This window comes from Saccostrea echinata, unplaced genomic scaffold (assembly GCF_033153115.1).
Source record: "Saccostrea echinata isolate AGI-Se365-2 ecotype Australia unplaced genomic scaffold, CSIRO_AGI_Sech_v1 ptg000054l, whole genome shotgun sequence".
Classification (NCBI taxonomy): Eukaryota; Metazoa; Mollusca; class Bivalvia; order Ostreida; family Ostreidae; genus Saccostrea; species Saccostrea echinata.
In genome coordinates this window covers 8,224,045-8,231,906 of record NW_026889803.1, presented here as the reverse complement: position 1 = coordinate 8,231,906, position 7,862 = coordinate 8,224,045, and the positions used below count along the sequence as shown (strand labels likewise).

Below are 7,862 nucleotides of genomic sequence, written 5' to 3'. Positions count from 1 at the left end.
ATGATTAAATGTCGAGTTGAAGGCCATAGCAAGTGTTTTTATACTTGTTAATAATGAAAAGCTTCGAAGTGCTTTACGCGCTATTGTGTTCCAGTCATATTCGCAACGTTCTACGAATCTGATCATGTTTCAGGTCAGTCGGAGTAATAACTGAGTCCTGGCTTGATGATCCAATGAAATTGAAATTAAATATAATTACAACTTTGTGGTTTATGTACTTTTTATTTGTCGAAATATTTTTGCCAAAATGATGATTGTTTGCAACAGGGGAGATACCATTGCCAATTTTATTGTTCTTTGTACTAAGGAAATATCCCGGTGATCTCCCCATAACTTTATTTGTGTTATATACTTATTGTCATTTAATAAATGACAATTCTCACTCAATATACTTTGTCTTTGTTATGTTTTAACTACAACTTATGTGGTAGCCTAGCCAGATCACTAGGATTACATAATACAGCATTATTGTAAATAATAGCCTTTATGTAATATGTGATGTATAGAAGTTTCCTTGTTTGTTTGAGTCTTATTGTGTTATTAGCATTCCCCTTGGGGAAAAAGTTTTTATTATCCAATCGTAGTCCTTACTCAAATCACGTGACATTAGATAGCGTCTTTTCACTGATTTAGAAGTGTAAACAAGTTAACAGAATTGTTTTGAGAAATTTTCCCACCCTCCGTCCCCCTTCCTACTCCATCATTAAAACAACTTTACTCTATTTATCTTTGTAATTTGATTATTATGTTCTTTGTGCTTGTGCCATCTTACTTGCCATGTGGCAGCTTTTTGTTTTGACAACTTTGTGGTTTATGTACTTTTTATTTGTCGAAATATTTTTGGCAGCTTTTTGTTTTGACAACTTTGTGGTTTATGTACTTTTTATTTGTCGAAATATTTTTGCCAAAATGATGATTGTTTGCAACAGGGGAGATACCATTGCCAATTTTATTGTTCTTTGTACTAAGGAAATATCCCGGTGATCTCCCCATAACTTTATTTGTGTTATATACTTATTGTCGTTTAATAAATGACAATTCTCACTCAATATACTTTGTCTTTGTTATGTTTTAACTACAACTTATGTGGTAGCCTAGCCAGATCACTAGGATTACATAAATATAATTATAATATTTGATGCTGACGTATTTTGAACGAGAAATAAATAACTAAATTAGGCTCTGTTTTTATAACTAATCAAATTCATGATGAAACGTTTTATGTCTGGTTCGATATTTTGTCGATTACTGTGTTTCTTGTCCTCATCATTTATACAGCTATTACCTCTAATCCCTTTTCTCACACCATCCTACCACACTCTGGATTTAAATAGCAAATGATTGAATAATGGCGCTTGTCTTCATCCTCGCCATTCTGGTCTGCTTACAATCGGTTTCCTTAGGTATGACTGATGTTGTTTCTGTATGGCCGGGAGTAGAAAAGATAACTATTAAGGAAGTAATTTTGATAGGTATCTACAATTTTGCCATATTTTTGCTGAGAGACAAACTACTTGTATTTTTTCAACTTGCTTACATAAACATGAATTTACATTGAATTCATTTCAGATGACCCTGGAGTTGATAATGCTAATGTTGCAGCTCCAGAACGTACGAGTACTCTGCCTCCAGTAAGTTACATGTACGGTCAAATATCTGTCACAATCACAGATATGTTTTGCAGTGCATGTGGAAGAATCCATTCTGAGCAAAGACGGATTTTGTGTGAACGGAGATTCTGCTTACGTTTTAATAGTTGACGGGCTTCGCCGCCTAGTTTTCGGAGGTATCTAAAGAACATGGACAAAACAGCTAGAAAGTAGACTAAAGGAGGCGAAGTTTCTTATCAAAACTATTCAAAGTGGAAATATAGTGGACATTTCTTTAATTTGAAATCTGAATCCTGTGTTTGTACCTTTACTTGTGGAAAGCTTATAATATTATTGTGATATCGTTTGAAGTGAATTTAAGATATGTCTTCAAATACCAATAGTTACTGACCTTTTTCAAATGCATATAGGAGTTCCAACAAATAGATATTATATAAAAGTTTTGTCAAATGGGACGATTTTCAATAACTGGATATTGTTTCTTTCATCTTGAAGATGACTGGTTTTAACATTGATACTTTTTTATCCTTTTGTGAAAAAAGCCTAAGAAGAAGTTTTTATTTTTATCATATTTGAAAACATAACGAATCTGAATTCCCCCCCAAAAAGTCAAAATTCCTCGATATTTCCCATATCTTTATCTCATATGCTTCACATTTCGTAGAGATATAGAATCACTTGATTATACTTTCTGAAACATTGATGCAAAATATGAAGAAAGTCAAGAGCAAAAAATATTCCTGATTGTCATTATCCGCTCTCATATATGGACTGCTGGTGTACTATTCACAATATCAAAGTATCGGGGTTGAAACTAGATTCCAAATTCTTCCAGATATAGTATATTTAAAACTCTACAGGGTTGACTTTCACACGTGTTACATTATAAACGGTAATACTAAGATCTGCAATTTAGGAACTTCGTTAGTATTTTCGTCTTCCGGTTATCTTTCAAAGCACACTTTTCAATCACAATGAAAAACATCTTCTATGAGTTTTTACCCGGTACTCCGAATTTGTTTCCTTTTTAAAAAAGAATATTCGTCTACTATAAGCATTATTTCGTGAAAATTGAATTTACTTACAAATTTTTTATGATGAATTGCTAAAATCAAAAATTTTATTTAATTCTATTTTGTTTTTCTTTACCACTTATAAAATCTCTCAAATTGATGCTTTTGTAAAATATTACATTAAAATTAAGTTAAAAATGCTCGCTACTCGTTTACAACGTATTAGTTACTTCTACTTGTTTAATTGTCAAAAGAACAAAAACAAGAATCAAACATTCACACTTGAGCAAAAGTTGCATTAGTCAATCCACTTTGGAATACATGTACTTAACTCCGGAAAACCCTTTCGGATTAACTACACTATAATATGTGGTATTTCGACATGTTTATAACATAATTCTCGTAAATATTCTCCATTTATTTGCATAGTTCAAATCATTTTGTGCAGTAGTTCTCAAATACAAATGGCATTCTCTTTGGTTTTTGCAATTTTATTGACGACATATTTTGCACCTGTTAGCACAGACAAAGCTATATTCCTCGAGGAAGTATTAATTAAAGAGGAGATTCTAATCGGTGAGTGGTTAAAATAAACATGATAAAAGGGTTTTTTCCACAAAATATTTCTAGATCTCTTATGTCTGTAATAGAAATAAAATTTTCGAATTTCAATTTTCACCTCAACATTTTAGGTTTCTACAATATACCCGCAAGGATGTCAAACGCTGTCATTTTAGCAGGGGTTCTACCAATGTCCGTTGTGATTACTGACATGTTTTGTAGATCATGCAACTCAATGCAATATGAACGGCGGATCAAATGCGAGCGGAAATTTTGTGTAAACTTTAATAAAAGATAACACTTTGATAGTACTATGAGAATTGGCCATGTGCCAAGTAGTGCAAGGAATGATGCTGCTTTATCTTTCTTTTATTTAATTTTGGTGTTCCATATAGAGAAATAAATAATTAACAAGCTGGACGATTCTGTAAGTTTTACTGTTCTTTGAGTTGGATAATCATTTGTGCATGACATAATTTTGCCATCATGCGACAATTCATCCTTTAGTTCATATTATATATCGTGAATTTGGTATTTCAGATATGACACCAGAGTGCTTAATCCCAGTAGGGGCGCTACAGTAAAATAGCTTTGCAAGCAAGAAAAATTGACTAATTATGACTTAATTTTTGTACAATCTTAAAACTCCTATTCCTAGCAATCAGTTCTCAAAAAATAAATATCTTAGATTTAGGCGAACATTTCGTAAGTCATTCATTTCAATACTGTATTAAAGTTTGGAAAATCCTATCGGAATATCTACACACTGACAATTTAAGTGACATGTTTCAAATTCATTATCATAAAAATTTTCCTACAAAAGTTAACATTTTTTTTCGATTCTGCAGAAGTACTACATTGTTAATGACATTTTGTGGTTTTCACAGTTTGTGATAACGTCTTATATGTATTATCACATCGACCTCTACTGCTTGAGAATATACCAAAAAAAAAAGGAAATTCGAATTGGTTAGTTATTCACATAAATAAAAACCGTCTTCTTTGATAGAATATGTCTAGATCTATTTTTGTATACTGCAAATAAAATTTTTAATTCCCCTAACCAGTTCATCGTTCTAGGTTCCTGCAAAGACTTAAAGCTTAATGTCTATGGTTCCTACAATACTAGTACCCGCTATGCCAAAACGTAGGGCCTATCATTTCAGCTGGGACCTTACAATGTCCGTTGCTATTACTGGCATGCCTTTTTTTTTTAAATCATGCAAATTAATGCAGAGTGAATGGCAGATCAAGTAAGAGAGGAGATTTTGTTTAATGGCAAATAAATGATCTGGTAATCTGTGAAAGTATTTTATAATTATTAAGTTTGAATCTGAATTTTTTACTGTTCATTTAATCTTGTTAATGCATCATAAAGGTTTTTGCAAGTATTTCTAAAATACATGTCATTTGAATAAATTGTTATTATTATTCAATTGTACAAATGAAATTAATATCAGTAGATTTAATTGTGAGTACCTAGCAAAAGCTATTATTCTCAAATATAGCAACAAGTTTGTTTGTTTGTATGTTGTTTAACGTCCCTCTCGAGAATTTTTCACTCATATGGAGACGCCACCACTTGCCGGTGGAGAGCTGCAAATTTTGTCCTATATTCGGCACTTACGACCATTGAGCAGTTAGGGATCTTTTTCGTGCCAGCACCTACTGCGACACGGGACCTCGGTTTATACGGTCTCATCCGAAGGACCGGTCTTCCTCGTCCCACAGTGGGATTCGAACCCGCAACGTAAGGATCAACTCCTTACTTCGCGACTGTAGAGCAGACGCTCTAACCACTGCGCCACGGGCGACATAGCAATAAGTAAATGAGAAATTGAGTAAATCTGACGATCGACTAATGCTACTGCAGAACTATTGTTTATAGCTAATTATTGTCATGATACCAAATAGCAGCTCATTTCACTAGTTTAAATTATATATTGGGGTCAACAAGCATATAGATTTAACCCTTTCTTTGCACCACTAAATTTTTCAAATCCTTTTAATTTTGCTGATAGGCGAGGGCTAACTTTTATCTTCAATTACCTGGAAAACAAATATATATTTGTCTATTGTCTATTATTTGTGTATTGCTCGGAGGGAGGGCGAGGCGATTTGGTTATGCTACCAGGTTCTATGGATGTGAAGATAACAGGTAGTAATCATATTTAAAAGTCCAATCAAACGAAACAGAGAACGTAGCAAATATGGACCGAAAAACTGAACCACTGCAAAACTCAGGGGTGGAATCATTTGCCATGGAGGAGGATGCATTCCCTGTCTTTTGATCACAACAACCTTGAGCCCTTTGTCCTTAACGGGTAAACTGGAAAATCAGTAGACTATTTAGTATGAAAAAAATGGCCAAAAAATTTGTTTTAAAACGTCAGTCAATATTTGACCCCAAAAAACAGGTTGTGTTTTCAAACAACGTTATTGTATATATATTGTACGTTATTGTATATACCATAGAAGCTGTGAAATATTGACTTAAATCGGGATCCTTGATCGGGATCCTTGATCTCCTTGTATCATCAACGTATCAGTAGCTTGCTTTGGTTTAAAAATTGATTGTAAGGAAAACATTCTGTTGCGTATCTTATGAACTGGGAGACATATACACCATATTGCATATAATGCAAAAAAAAAAAAAATAATAAGAAACCAAAAAAGTCGCCGTAAATCGAAGATATATACACAGGCCCGTAGGATGCAATTTCACTTCGAGTGGGCACGGCTATAACTTTTCAGTTGGGGGGGGGGGGGGGGCACTATCAACTACCAAAATTCCTTGACAAGCCAAAAAAGGTCATCACACGTTATTATTGAGAGGGCACAAGCATTTAGTAGCTATGTTTTCTATAGTATTCTATATATCAGCAAAATTGGGGGGGGGGGGGGCACGGCCACCCGTGCCCCCCCCCCCGGTTCCTACAGCTATGATAAAATGGATGTTTCTGTAGCTCTGTGTTATGTCTGTCCGAATTTTCTATCCAAGAGTTCTGCAGCTACTTAAGTTAAATATAAATTCTTAGAACCAGATTTCTGCAGAAAAACATCATTTTTCGACTTTCTTCTTGGCCGATTGGGATAAAAATGAAAATTCATCAATTTTTTTTTATATGTATATAATCTCCATCGTATACAAATACCATCGTAAATTTTGTCTTAAATTGTTAATAATGAAAAGCTTCAAAGTGTCTCACAAGGTATGGTGTTCTACTCACACTACATTATAATGGCAGATAATGGTTTCGGATAAAGTGCCAGTCAAAAGTTTAAAAAAAAATGTTGTAACTTTAGGTTTGAATGCATATTGTAGATGTTTTCATTGCTAAAATATTTTATGTGTGCATTTGGAGGGAAGTGGCAGCCTTATATATTTCATTGATTTATGAAACTTAAGTGTCGCTACTACTGTCATAGAAATACGAAACTAAAGCCAAAAATCACTCATCGGGGATAGCCTCAGAAAATCGGGGTGGGTTCATGGGATGAATTGTACAGTGTAGCTTGAAAAGAAGGTGGTTTAGCCATCTCATGCCGTTTAGTGGTATGTACAGGCGTTGGTCTGCATTTTTGGTGGCTGAGCAGGGCATTAGCACGGGCCTGGAAGCTGTTGCGGATCTGGTGAAAATAGGCTATATTTTCATGAAATTTTGAAACTGTCCCTGTGTCATCATTTGGGCTCAAAATGTAAGTTGTACATGTTTTATTCTAACTTATAAGCTTCAAATTCCTCAAGTGACTGGAACAGGCTATTGTTACATGTACAGAGAACATAAAAATTGTCCAATACACATTGTACAAATAATTCAATATTAAGGTACTAGTATACGTCAGCCAAATGCTGATTGCCACCTATGCGCAACAGTGGCTGTCAGCTATCATCCGCAACTGTACTCGGCAGTGCAGGTACCGGACATCCATAACTGTACCTGCTCACTAATATCAAAAACGGAATGTCAGAGCAAGATTTTCCGGATTGTTCAACATATTAAACTATAGGTTGTTAATTAAGTATGGATTGTTTTTTAGTGAAAAATACGAAATGTGTTAATATGGAGGAAAGAAAATTTCTGATTTTAAATAAACCTACTTTATGGAAGGCTGTAATCGCCAAAACGGTAACGATAACTGGCTTAGTGAATATATCGCGGAAAATATATGTAAACTTGACTATGCCTACATTTTGTATATCTATGACTGTATCCTCTGCCTGGTATACAACATCTGCGACTGTACCTGTGCCGTACATACACACTACCACTGGCTCAACCCGCGCTTGATTAATAACATCCACAACAAAAAATTCTGTGGATTTTCTCCGATTCAGATTTAAACTGAATTCAATCAAAGCGCAATTAACGCTAATCTTTATATTACCCATGACAGTGATACCGAGACAAACGATGTCAGCAGTGATTAGGGAAAGATCCAAAACTTTTACAGATTTAAATTTAAAGCTTTATGTTCAGAGAACAATATGAACCAGGTCTTTATTTATTTATTTATTTTTGGGGGGGGGGGGTGGGGGGGGGGGGCTGGGGGCATGATTTCAATATCCTACGTGCTCAATAATAATGATGAATTTAAAAATGAAACATGCTAGTATAATTATAGAAAATATACGAGTAAATAATAAACAAAGGAAATTAAAAAAGGAAATTAAAAT

General features: G+C 34.2%; 1 long non-coding RNA gene across 1 annotated transcript; it reads left to right on the top strand.

Moving 5' to 3' along the window:
• Positions 1-1,366: 1,366 nt before the first annotated feature.
• On the top strand, positions 1,367-3,600 carry LOC133206315 (uncharacterized). The gene is made up of 3 exons (XR_009723740.1): positions 1,367-1,472; positions 1,570-3,199; positions 3,316-3,600. It is a non-coding gene; the product is annotated as an uncharacterized LOC133206315 (long non-coding RNA).
• Positions 3,601-7,862: the final 4,262 nt, after the last annotated feature.